General features: G+C 45.8%; 1 protein-coding gene across 1 annotated transcript in view; it reads right to left on the bottom strand.

Moving 5' to 3' along the window:
• The window catches only part of ext1b (exostosin glycosyltransferase 1b), a 123897-nt gene that overhangs the window by 58730 nt on the left and 50805 nt on the right, over window positions 1-14362 (bottom strand). The gene's annotated exons all lie outside the window — the stretch shown is intronic.

Raw genomic sequence — 14362 nt, 5'->3', positions numbered from 1 at the left:
TGTTCCTTAAGCTTCAAAGGGTGGTGAGGACCAGACAAAAATGTGGGCCACAACAAAGAAATGTCCCCACAACGTTAGTATTTCACAAAGAAAGGAATGCCAAGGACTGATCCATGTTGTACTGACTCAGCTCTGGCAGTCTGCACATATATGACTCACTGCTTGCCTTAGTTTAAAACACAGTATAACCATTTAATAAATAATTTCATGCATACACACACTCATTCAGTCCCCTCCCACACACACACACACACAACAACTGAGGGGATGGGACGCCATTTAATCCCACAGTAATGGATTTACCTCCAGCTGAGAGTCCAATTACCAAAGCTATAAATGCTAATGGTAATGCTAATCATAACAAGGGCTGTTATGGTTTAGAACTGCTAGCTGGGACACGGTGCTTGGTTTGCCCCAACAACTGCGCGGCGCAATTACAACTAAACACATAAACCAGGCGGCTCAAGCTGATTTAATCCGACGTTGCCACTCTTCTCATCACTTTCTGCCCCCCCAAACATGCGAGAGAATCTCTCAGTTCCTTTATTTTCTCCTGTTCCCCCATTTATGCTCCTTTGAAAGCCAATGCAAACCTCCATTATGGACGGAGCAAGTAGAAATAAGCACTTTCTGCTGCTGGAAACAATTAGAGCGATGAAGTCGAACCAAAATAACAAAGTTAAGAGCCATAAAAAACCCAAATAATGAGCTTTAAGACAGTAAAATAAGATAAGGCTGTGGGTTCCTTACACACAGTTTAATCTATTGTTATAGTAAAAATATTGATATTAGCAGATACAGCGTAAAGTTAGGTCTCCCTTGTGCCTCCAAAACAGCTGTTACTCATCAGAGAATGGACATGGGCCTTCTGAGGGTGTCCTGTGGTGGCCTTTGGGTCCTATGGGTTGAGGGGAGGGGCCTCTGTGGATCATCCCACAGATACTTGATCAGTTTGGGATGCCAGGTCAACACCTTGTGCCGTTTTTCATGTTTTATGAGTTGTTTCTCAACTGCTTTTGTGTGTGAGCCTGTGTCAGGCTGCATCCTGCTGGGGATGACTGCTGCCATGAAGGAGTGTCATTGCTATTGGGTGGTCTGGTCTAGGTGAGTGGTACATGTCTAAGTAACATCCACATGAGTGTCAGGTCCAAACATTTCCCAGCAGAACATTGAATTGTCACAAGATGGTCAGTGTTATTTACTTCACATGCCAGTGGTCATAATGTTTGTAGGCTAATTTCCAACACTGGAGACAGGAGTGATGAGTACTGGATGAATGTTGATTGACTGAGTAAAAATTAATTTTAAATAAATTTTTGGCTGTTTGGAAAGAAGAAAAAAAAGTGTTGCATTAAAAAAGGGAATCCTCAGATTTGGTTAAAAACCACAGAAATGCAATCCATGCAAGTCTCTGTCTGGTCATCTATCCAGCCTGGATATCTCTGGCTCACCTCCCGTGCTCAGTGTTAACTGGGTCATCTGTGGGAGAGGCTTGGTGCTCTCCTGAGATGCACACACACACACACACACACACACACACACACACACACACACACACTCACACATGCCTCCACTTGGAGTAGTTCAAAGGAGCTCAGTAAAACATTTACAACATGGTTAAGCCTTCTTCTTCTTCTTCCCCCGCTCCGCTCTCAATCTGCTTCTTTAGCTTGTTGTGTATCTTTCCCTCTCCCTCCGCCTCTCTCCTGTGATTCTCCGCGTTGGTACATGTCTGGACATCTCTCGTCTCGTGCATTTCTTTTACTCGGTACTGTGAATGACCTAAGGTTAAACGCATTTAATTAGCGCTCACAAGATCTACACGCCCCCTCCTGCTGGCAGCTTAGAGACGAAGCCCCCTGGACCAACCAGCTCGTACACCATGTTTGTGCATCTACTTGTTAGTGTGAATGCGAGTGTGGGTTGTTGGTAAGGCCGTGGCTGATGTCAGATTTCACATGGGCAAAGACACTTTCCTCGGGCTTGATAATTACACTGGTCTGAGCCAAGGTCTTGTAGCGCAGAAAACAAACACAGAAACTCAGAACAGAGTGTATCTCCTCGTGCGAGACAAGCAGCGCTCTCCTCTCTCCAACCTAAAGGCCTTCTTTATTCCTCTTGTTACGCCGAGCCACAACGGAGCCACCGCCTTTGAAACATGCTGCCTTCGCGCCAAGACACAACAGCAACATATTTTACACAGTGTGGGTCAGGAGTTTCAATATATACAGAAGCACACGGTGGTCTTTCATGGTTTTGACAGTGAGAGTGAGCAGTTATCTGGAGAAACCACATGCAATATGCTTACAGAGAATATTCAACGACTTGGAGGAGCGGGGTGCATCGTTGCCTACTAATGAACAACATACAGTATAGTGATATGGAGTAAAGCGGTCCTCGTAGGTACAGGAGCGCACAATTCAGCAGGTTACAACCTTTAATGATAATGAGCCGAGTGGATGTATACGGCGAAGCAGGAAGCAACATTCCTCATTAGAGCGGAATACATTTTCTGCTGTCGAGTGGCACTCAAGGGACTTTACACATGAAGTTTAATGTATTAATCACAAGGACTGCCCTGAAGCCCATGAAAGCAATTGTATAATTTAGCTCAAGAGGGGTTTATGGGTTGGGCTTTTTAACAGGGACGCTCTCTAACAAACTGCGGTGGTATGAAGGAAGCAGGCGTTTAGAAGCCACGGCGGTCTAATAAAAAGGCATTATCATGCTGGAGTGTGGGAATATGGGATCCAGCATGTTTGGAAATTGACCCAACTTGGGACTAAAAGTTGTATTTTGCACAACCTAATATAAATACAACCCTTTGTATTTGGATCCAACGGTGGTCTTCTGAGAATGAGCAGTTTTGGAGATCGTGATGACGATGCTTTCTTTCGACCATTGATTAAATACTTTCCCAAAGGGCGTAACTCAAGCTAATAAAGTGCAATTAATTGCTAGCATAATTCTGGTCTTCCCAGGACTATCTTATTACTATTTATATGAAACCTCCAGCGAGATTGTGGACCAAAATACAAAGTATTAAAAACATATGGAACAGAAAAGACAGAAAATACAAAACCCGTCGTTAAACAGCATGTTACAGATAATGAGAGGAAGTTCTTGGTAGAACAGTACAACAGATTTTCTCTCGAGGGTAATCAAGACAAAAACAAGTGTTCCTCCAAAATCGCTGTAGCAACATTTTGTGTCTGAAAAAAACCCCGCTAAACTAAAACAAACAAAAACAACAACAACAACAAAAATATAATTATATCTTCGCCTTTGCTAAAAAATCAGAGCTGCGAAACAAATCGCCCTCACTTGGTTTTGAAATGAGGAAAGAGCAATTTGCCAGACAAGATGAGAGAAAATAAAGCTCTGTTTGAAAGCTGATGCAATCTACTTTGCAGTGGAACATCTGGGGAAATAAAAAGGTCACAGAGATTTATATTTAGATGCCGCGGGGAGAAATATGCTCCTCCGCTCTGTTTTGCACCCGCAAGCTAACAATGGCCTGCTATGAAGAACCAAGTTAATGTAGCGTTAATGGCAGCCCACTGTACAGTTAATGGCTGCTAGTTTTGTTTCTGTAAGCAGTCTGATATAAGCAAAAGCTACACTCTGGCAAGCTCAACATAAGTTAGCTTGGCTGCTAGGGAAGGTAAAAGCTACGCAGTCTACTTTTTAAATAACCTGAGATATGGAGGAAGTAGACGGATCCACTCTCAGGCGATAGCGGCTAGCAGTTTAGTGGTGGTGACGAGATGACAAATGGAGGAGGCCTTACCACATGTAAAATTAAACAATATGTTAATTAAGGAATCTAAAGACGCTTTTAGAGGACGGTTTTGTTAGCTTTAAAGGCTAGTTGTGTCCTCCTGTTGCCAGACTTTGAGCTAAGCTAAGCTAATATGTGTCTGTGTTTACCTATAGAGTATGTGGAAGAATAACCGTAACAGCAAAAATGTGCGTGACCTTAAATAAAGCCTTCCAGACTGGAAAACTGTTTAGCTAGCTTAGCTTAAGTTAGCACAAAGATGGTGGCAGTAGGACAACCTTTTAATTCCTTTTCAAATCAACAAATGTGAAATTAAACGTATCTCAGTGCTAAGCTAAGAGGCTGCTGTATTCAGCGAACATAAAGAATACAAAACAAAGTGTTTCCTTTGCCTTATTAACTTTGAGATGCAAAGCCGAATCTGTTCTCAAGCTGCAGCTAGTGGTTTTGGTTAGCCTGGTTTTGTTAGCTTAGATACGTGTAGGACAAAAACGATGGTGAAAAGATGACCCTCGAACAAACCATAATCATGTGTTATTGAATTTTAAAGTTGCTTGTGGGGGCTGGTTTGTTTCTTCCTGTTTGTGCTAAGCTAAGTAGCAGCTTTAGCTAACTTAGCAACCCACTCTGCAAAAAATAGAATGTAAAAGTGTTCCCTTAAATTCACTTAAATAAGCCTTTCAGCGTGGATTTATTATTAAATAAGAAAGCTGTAGGGTCTAAAGTGTATTCATTAAAAGTTGTCCAGTTATTTTTTTTTATCAGCGAGTGTTTAAAATTCTGAATTGTCCATCTTTAATGTAATATTACCCTTTCCTCAGTGCTAGGAGTAATGTTAGCGAGGAAGCTCATAACTGGCATTAAAGCCTAGTTTAGCTGTAGGTGTACTAACATTAGCTATTTGCTGATGGCACTGCCTGGCGTTAATGTCTTCCCTTTTGCCGCGCAAGCCGAGATCTCATCAGTCTTCTTTATGACTATTTGTGTTGGAAATCCAACTCCCTTAGGGACGCTCTTGATTCTTGAGTGTGAGGGAAAATATACAGTCAATATGCAGAAAGAGAATGAGAGTAACACCACGGGGACTAGGCTGAGGAGAAAGCCAGGGAACATTTCAGGCAAATACGAGACTAATTAGGGTGCATGAAAACACCCCCGGGCGCCCACAAGGCCTCGCTTTCCTCCTTTGCTTTGAGAGGCTCTGAGGTCTTCTTCGATATCTCTCCAGCAAAGGCCTTGCAGAGAGACTGTGATTAATGCTTAAGACTTGCTACTGGGTTTCTTCTCAGCTTTAAATCCAAAGGGGCAAACTTTTAACCTGTGATTGAGCTGCGCCGCTTCACCTCTATTAAGTCAAAGAAGGAATTCCACCTACAGAGCTCCTCGGGCAAGGCAGCGCATCAGTTGATATCAGTCACGGGATGCTGGCGAACCCTGTCAAAGGCACCATCTGTTGGCTGTCTTTTACAGGATGGAAGGTTCTCTGCTGATAGGCAGGGAGGTATCATCTTACTGGCATCATGGGGTGGAGTGTGAATATACAAGAATGGCAGAGGAAATTAATCTGCGCTTCAGTATTTGCAAGCTGCCGTGTGTCTGCTTGTATATGGATACCTGAGGAGCTGTACAGGATATTGGCCGATCCTGATTTGATGTAGTTCGGCCTCAAGTTTATTACAAAGCGTCATGGCATAAAGAAAAAAAAAGAAAAAAAAAGTGAAATGAGATGCTTTTTTACAGACAGCCCGGAGTCCTCGCTGAATACAATGAATAATAAACTGTTTTTAAAATGCAGCAAAAGCAAAATATAGTCTTATTATTATTTTTATTAAAGTGCATCAACTATTCATAAGGCTTGCGCAGTTAATATACAGTTCGTGTAAGGTAACAACTCAACAAGGGATGTGATTATCGCAAGTTCCAGCGTATAAAATAGATTACACGGTAATTCCATTATGTGGTAAATCTATTTGGGGATTAATTGACTTGCTAATCAATTTAAATGCAGATTAAATGTAATGTGGAGACACAGAGAGACGTCAGTGACACTTAAGGGGTTAAAAAATTAGCAGCAAGATCGTAGGATCGACATAAATTCTACACGATGACGCCCTTAAAGGATCAAGAGATTTGTCTGGACGATGAATTTTACCAGTAACTATATTTGCTTAAATGACCACGGAGCTCATTTATCAGTGTCCCTTTATCTAAAAGGGTTACAGCTACACAATTCACCAGGGCTTTCTTTAGTTTTGCAATTAGATCATTAGTTATAATTGTTATAAATGCTTGAAGCTCTCAACTTGGCCGTGTGCGCTCATGTGCACAGACAGCGCGCTTATCCAAAAGTGTCCAACTCTTCCCTGTGAACACGCAGCGCTGCTTTTAACAAAGCTCCCAGTCAGCTTTTCCAGACGTACTTTCAGCATGGCGCGGCGCCTGATCCGTGATTCACCGTGTTATGACAACAACACCGACTTTTGGAGATGAACAATGACTTTGTGTGGACTTGGCGGATATCTGAAAAAGCCCAGGTTCTCCCGAAACAGTACACAGAATGAGCTCATCTTTGGAAAGGAGGCTTTTAAAAAGTGAGTAATGCCAGCCTCCTCGGCCACGCTCATTACAGCCGAATTAGGCCGTATCGTTGCTGTAAGCTCCAGTAATCAGACTACCTCGGCGGCTAGGCTTAATTGGCTCATCGCTCAGCCGAAACTCACTCGATGAACGTTGAAATATAAGGGACTCCTGTCATTCCTCCAGGGCTTGGAACAGCAGAAACAAAATGTTGTTTTCTAGAGGTGTGCTTCGTGATTTTAAACAAGGCAACAGTGAAATCTGGGTCAAAGCAAAAGCAGGAGAGAATAAGAATCGCATAGTCATTAAGGAGATTGTTATACTGGTCAGGTTTTAACCACAGCTGCAGCATACTAAAGCATCCCCGGTAGAAAATATTCCCCTCTGCTATATTAAAGAAAAACCTGAAGACACTTGAAAGTTTTAATAACCTTCAACTGCATGCGAGAAATTCTTTGTGTGGCATCTTTGATCACAATTCAAATGAAAAACTCATTATTGAGAAAATGATTGAATTCTGACTCCACATCTAACTCAGCCTTGTAAAGCCTACGACAACTTTCCTCTTCACCTTCAAAATTAAAAAACGCACACTAGTGTCGAGTGTGATTTTTAACTTCAGCGCCCTGTCAGGGAATGGCACGGCACGCCACGAGTAGCACGAACCAGGAAACAGATGAGCGAGGGAGATGAAATCAGACAGGCCTGAGAGCGGAAATGAACAAACACGAGTGGGAGAGCGCGATAGAGGCCGGCAGTTTTTGTTGGCCGGCCCGGCCCGGGCCGGGCCTCGCCGTGCCAGTGTCTCCGAGTAGCTCAGATATCCATCAGGTCTGCCTCTCTCTCGTATTTGACAGCGAGTCTACAGAGGGTCTATTTTTTATTTTTTTTTCCTTTAAACCAGGCCTCTCCTACTGCTGGCATGGCTCCAGATAAAGGCCCACTCTCTGAAGGGGATTCCTCAGCCCACAGGCCTCCTCTGGGAAACGGCTGAGACACACGAATGAGCGCTTTTGTCGAAGGGAAGAGCGGGGCACGGAGGTTCAAGGAGACAGGCCGAGAGAGAGGAAATAAACAGGGAGAGATGGGAGGAGAGTGGAAATGCACACAGAGACACAAACACAATCTCGGGCTGCGAGACACAAGCTCGATAGGGGGTCCTGTGGGGACCTATTCGACATTTGTTCAATGCGTCCTATAGACATTTGTGCAATGCGCTCCCTTTCCTCCATAGGGGCGATGGGAGTTTCACACTGGGAGCTGTGATGTGATTAAGAGCTGCAGCTATGCATTTGGTATTCGGTAAAGGAGAAGAAAAAAAATCACAGGATCCCTGACCAGAATTTGAAGGAGAAAGTCCGATCAATTATCCTGATAAGAAGGTCACTTTTAGACGTGCAGGGTAAACAAACTCACTAAATGATACATGGCTGCCTTTTTAGTTCTGGTTGGAGAATATCATCGTGAATACACACAGACCCTCGAAAATAAACTGCTCATTCTAGTGATTGACAGGAAGTCATGCCGCACCGCATTATGTGCTTAAATAGGTGTATCCTAGCTTGGGATGCACTGATTCATTCCATCGGATCAGCCCAGATTCTGCTTTACTAAGAGGATTAGGCCTCAGCCAAACATGACCCAACAATAATATGCACGGTTTCTGCCTCGGTGTCACAATAAAATTCACTTTTTATGCTTTAACTTACAACGATCAACTACCTGAGCTTCCTAATATTGTGTAGGTCTCCCTTGTGCCTCCAAAACATCATCAGAGAGTGGACATGGGTCTTCTGAGGGTGTCCTGTGGTGTCTGGCACCAGGATGTTGTTAGTGTGGGGCCTTTGGGTCCTGTGGGTTGAGGGGAGGGGCCTCTGTGGATCATCCCACAGATACTTGATCAGTTTGGTGATTTTGGAGGCCATGTCAACACCTTGTGCTGTTCTTCATGTTTTTTTGAGTTGTTCCTAAACCTGCTGGGGATGGCTGCTGCCATCAAGGAGTGTCATTACTATGGGGTGGGGGTGCCTGGTCTGGTCTGGTCTAGGTGGGTGATACATGACTAAGTAACATCCACACGAATGAACGCCAGGTCCAAAAGTTTCCCAACAGAACATTGTAGTGTCCCTAGATGGTCCTGTCAGTGGTCATAATGTTGTGGCATGACTCAATCCCCTTTATCAATGTGTTTGTGTTTGGAAAGCCAGTTTGTACCATAGGGTACTCTTGCAAAGGCTGCTTATGTTTCTCTTGATCACCCAAAAATCCATCTGGAACTTTTGGCCAACAACAACGACCATTGTTTTGCTTCATAGAGCCCAATGAGGAACTACTGGTAGTCTGACAACAGCAAGAAGGAACTGATTGGTTGAAGATAGACTGGTAGTACGTTCCATTCACCTTTACAAGAATTACTTCTCGGAGGGCTCTGAGCACCAAACCATCTTGTCCATCAGGTGAGGGGATTGCAACATCGATTTTGCACATTTTATTTTCTAAATATCTGTCAAATACAGGACACAAGTACAAGACGTCAGTGTCTTAATCAATATTCACAGCTGAGCAGGAAAGTCTCCAACATTAGTTACTTTTAGGAGACTGATTCCTCCTCCTGTTCCCACAGTCTGCACATCGGTTTGGCCCCTTGTGATGCAAATGCGGGCGACAAATTTTTTTACTTAAAAGGCAACCAAGATGCTCCTTTTCAAGTGGTTTCCGCACGCTATTTAGTCCAAACGACAGCAAGCACAGCAGCCTAAACAAACCAAACCACACATTCAGCTGCACCAAACAGACAGCACTCTGAGATGCAAGTGTTCTGGTTTTTGTGGAGAGCTTAGAAAAAAGAAAAAAAAAGAAAAAATCCTGAACCTAAGCATGGTTGTCTATCACACAAAGCAGGACAGGATTAGAGCTACAGTGTGACACTGATTTGGGGCATCATTGTGAGAGGAAAAACGGGCCCTTGCTCGAATGAATGACACCTGTAACACTGCTGTTAACAGCCACTCTATCCCTGCGCTGCACTTATCAAGCTTTCTGGAGCAGCAGTGGAAAGGCAATCTGGCATCACTCACCGCCCTTCTTCCACTATCTCACTCAATGTGACTTGTCAGGAAGCCCTGATTCTCAGATGAGCACTCCTAAGGGATGACAAACAGCACTTGTGTTGACTGGAGCAAAACAAGCCTTCGGCTGTGCCACGCTTGCTAAACAGGACAGCCTAATATCCACTCGCCGCGCTCGCCTATTTAACAGTCAACCCTGGGATTGGCTCGGTTATCTGTTTACGTCAACCAGCTGACAGCCTGCTATCCCGGCGTAGGTTCTGGAGCACAATGGAGGGAATTTTCGGCGGCGTTTGCTCCGTAAGCTCCCTGAGAGTGTTTAGTTATCAGTGGGCACACACCCCTATCAACTCCTGTGCTCCAACGCACCGCGAGCTGAGGAGTGTCAGAGGAAGAGAAAAGACGAAGGGGGGAGAAGAAAATGAGGCAGAAAAAGAGGCTCTCTGGAAAGCTTTGATACGTACTCAAGAACATACATGGCTACTTCACTGGCTAATGCCGCACTCCTTGAACACATTTGTGTGCGGGGACTGGGGGGTGGGGGGGGCAGCTTACGAGCGTGAGGGAGTAAATTCCTCACTCTCTCCCGTCCCCCGAGACCCATTCTGCTGCCTGTAGATAAGTGAGGAATTCAGGCTCGGTGGCAGGCGTTGCGAGGTTGAAACGGATGCCACGGCTTCGGCTCAGGAGGACTCGCGGTGATAACCGACCGCAGGCCAGGACTGAAGCCTGCCAGCACGCCAGTCTGCGGGAGCTTATAAAACAATATCGCCATCCGCGTGACAGGACGGGCAGCAAACCAGCCACCTATTGTGAACTACACAGGCCGAATAAAAAAAAAAAATATATATATGGGCTCTAACAACGTCAAGATGATGCAGTGAGCTGTGTGGGCTTCATTGCTTGTGTTGACCGAGCCGGCGCTAGTGAGATATCCTCGAGCTACTGAACACAATGCAGCGGGAAAGCGCAGACTGCTGTCTCCTCTCCATACATCTTAAACCAAAGCACAGTCACTTCTAATTACATTTACAGGGATGGAACAGGGTGGCTTGACAGTACAGTGTAAGAGAGAGAGTGTGTGTGTGTGTGGTACAGTGGGAAAGAAGACAGATCAACGCTCAGCTGCAAAGGATCTGACAGCGCTCGTCCCTCAGCGACGGGAGTCCACCGAGGAAGTTCAGACGCACCGAGGGTAGCGAGGACGTCCGCCTTCCTTCCCATCCAACACAAAGCACGCACCACAAACTCTCCCCTACTACTATAATAGACGCTGGTGCAGGAAGCAGCCTTGACGGTTTACATGAAATCTCTGTGGGTATTGCGCCAGAGGCATCAACAACTTAAGCATTGTTTGCTTAACTACACAACAGAAGGATGAAGGACAAAGCTGCGCGGAAGAGTAGACAAAAGGTGTTTTAAATAAAGGTGCACGAGAAAAAAGGAAAAGGGCGGTAGAAAGATGAGGGAAATAATGTTTGGAAGCAAACTGTCATATCTTTAATTCACTTACATAACATTATGACCACCTCCCTAATATTCAGTAGGTGTGGCGGTGTCAGGCTGCATCCTGCTGGGGATGGCTGCTTCCATCAAGGAGTGTCATTGCTATGGGGTGGGGGTGCCTGCTCTGGTCTAGGTGGGTGGTACATGTCTAAGTAACATCCACATGAATGAATACCAGGTCCAAAAGTTTCCCAGCAGACCACTGTATTGTCACAAGATGGTCATATTATTTGCTTCTCTGGTCATAATGTTATGCCTGATCAGTGTATACTGCTCTAGACTACTAATATACACCTGTGTGGTGACAGCCTCGCCAAAAAATGATCATTCGAGGCCTCCCAGAGGTTTCTGTCTCCAAATATTGGACTAAAATCGACTGATTCATTTCCAACCAGGCTGCCCTGCTAAAATAAACACACACATAACCAGCAGTTGGTCAATGGATTATGTTAATTAGCGCAAGTGCTGCCAATTTTATCCCGAAACCATTCATTAACCGTTCCCTCGATTGACAATCCAATCTCAGCTTGTCAGGGATCCCAGTGATATGTGTAAATGTTAAGATCTGGTTTGTCGTCTCAAACGTTTTCATTTCATAACCCTCCTCCAGGAACTTATTGCAGGCAACAGAAAAACAGAAAAGTTACGGCCTGTGTTCCCAAAAGCGGAAGCTGCAGTCAACTAGTCGTTGGATTCTGCTACAAAACAAATAAAAATGTCAAAGCATCTCAGCATCAAGGCCACCAAAGTAAATTCTTGCACATGTTGCGCTTGCAGTTTGGCTAAAGTGGTCCCGATTTGCGGAATAAACATCTGATTCTCCGCAGGGCACCACGTCCGGCCTCGACTCGGGGGGGGGGGAAACAAAAACTAAGTGGCGTGTTGGGATCGAGTTTGCTGCCTAAAGCTGATGAAAAACAAGACCGTGTGGGAGACCGAGGAGCAACCACCGGAGCGGGGTTAACATGGGCGAGAGCGGGGGGGAGGCGTCTTGGTGAGGGCCTGCGACCACTTTGTCTGACTGATGAGTTCAAACAGGACATGGTAATAGCCTGTCTCCAACATTCCCCTAACCATAAATCTCTCTGCAAGAAAAATGGGAAAGCAATCAGGTGGGAAGACGTTTTTTATACATTTATTTTCTTTCCCGGTGTGCGCGTCAAAGACAGAAACGCGAAGTGAAATAAGACAACAGGAGAGCCAGTGTACGACGCATTCGGACGTTGCGTGCACAGGTAAAACGGGGCCTTCTTGAGTGAGGCATCCGCTCTGTGAGAGGACGCGAGAGGATGAGTGGGCAGTCGAGCACTTGAGATATGAAGACTGCTTTAGTGCGCATCAAAAAATGAAGCTGTCGTTCTTGCCCGGCACTTAATATGATTAAAGAGTGAGAGACAACAGAAAGCCTTGGCCCCCTCTTTAAAGTAGTTAAACCATTAAACGGGGCAGGAAGAGTTATTCTGTGGAGACTTTTGGCAGCCAGAGCGGAGCCAAAGATTTAAAGCTTTACAGTGGATAAGATGGAGACGGAGAGCGGGGTGGGGGAGATGGAGATGGAGATGGAGCTGCCTCAGCCAGATATATATGTGAAGGCAGCGCCCCAGCATTGATCATACCCCGGCCCTTCCTGTTTACCATTCGACACATTATTATCACAAAGGTTATTAATAAGCATCCGCGCAGCCCGTTGTCAGCTGCCCGGAAGGCGACCGTGCACGTGTCGTGTTCGCATCTGTGCGTTGAGAGTCCGCGGCGTGGGCACACAGGACCCGCTCTCGCCGCCGGGGCTACGCGCGCACAAACACTACATCGCACACGGGCTCGGGCTCTCTCTCTCTCGAGTGACTAAGATGTAGGGCCTCATCAAAAGCACAATGCGGCCAGTGTGCTCGGTGCGCCGCTTTCAGCCGTCAGGACCGTGCGACAGGGCCGTCAGGTCTGCCAAACAGCCTGCCGCGGACGCTGTGGCAAATGAAGCCGGAGTTTATTGAACGGGGATGGAGGGACTTGGGGGAGAGAGGAGAGGGAGGGCAGGGAGGGAGGAGAAAGAGTGTGTGCTGGAGATAAAGTAAAAAAAATAAATAAATAAATAAATAAACACGGGAAAAGTTCATCATTCAGTGGTATGACAGAACAAGAGGGAAGGGAACAGGTGACAAACAGCTAAGACCTGCACAAGTCATGTGACCAGTCAGGTTGGCCGAGCTAGCGTTAGTACTATAGACTGGCAGAACATTATGACCACCTGTGTAAGTCTCCCTTGTGCCTCCAAAAACAGTTGGGATCCATCGGAGAATGGACATGGGCCTTCTGAGGGTGTCCTGTGGTGTCTGGTAACAGGATGTTGTTAGTCGGGGGGCTTTGGGTCCTAAGGGTTGAGGGGAGGGGCCTCTGTGGATCATCCCACAGATACTTGATCAGTTTGGGATCTAGTGAATTTGGAGGCCAGGTCAACACCTTGTGCTGTTTTCATGTTTTTTTGAGTTGTTCCTAAAGCGTGCCAACTGAAATGCCAAAATCAACGTTTCTAAATCTGATTAACTACTGTTGTGTAGTTGTTTACCCTCGCTAGGCTACCTAAAGGACGCTGGTCCATTCCATTTTTCAGGTGGGACGTGGTTCGTCTGTTTTGCCGTTGTTGATTTTCTACTGGCGAGGAACCAGTGTGGACGGAGGACGTCTAACAAACCGGCAACTGCTAAACATACAACACGAACAGACATCCTCCTCCTCCTCCTCCTCCCCTCCTTCTATTCCTCGATGGGGTCAAGACGCCCCGCTCCTGTCAAAACAGCGGACGCCGCGAACGCATCGTCTCAAGCCGCCGGCGTGGGAGCGGGGCGAAGCGGCCCTTCAGAGCTCTGTTTGTCTGCAAACAGCCCCGCAGAGAGCACAACCAAACACCCTCCCACCGGCTGCCGTAAACAACCAGCAGACCTCACACGGGAGAGGGGGAGAAGGGAAGGAAGGGAGGGAAAAGAGGGGAGGTAATGTTCTGGAAGAAGGACGGGACGGGTGGGAATGAAAGGGGTGTTTTGATCTGTTGACTGTTACAGCGACACCTCTGAAATATTAACCCCGGGCAAAGAAACTGTTGCCCTTTGCTTTTAGTTTATATGCAAATGCACGTCTGAGCTACGGCCAAACAAGTGGGAGTAAGTTAACCACGTACGAGCGTAATATGCAGTACCAAAGTATATATTATTACCACTGGCTGGGCATGTAAGCAAATATGTATGTTAATTGAGGACTCCGCCGCTTCCTCTATGAGCTACAGGGGTTGTTAATTTGCAAACACCACACACACACACACACACACGCTTAAAATCACACACTGCTACCTAGAACAAACACACACTTTTCATCGTCTTCTTCTCTGGTTTGGGGATTACCGGTGAATCGCAGGAGCATCGCCGCAGCCCGACACGTT

Source organism: Chelon labrosus (genome assembly GCF_963514085.1).
Source record: "Chelon labrosus genome assembly, chromosome: 16".
Lineage (NCBI taxonomy): Eukaryota > Metazoa > Chordata > Actinopteri > Mugiliformes > Mugilidae > Chelon > Chelon labrosus.
Note: the sequence above shows the minus strand (reverse complement) of the source record. Positions and strands in the feature narration are given on the sequence as shown.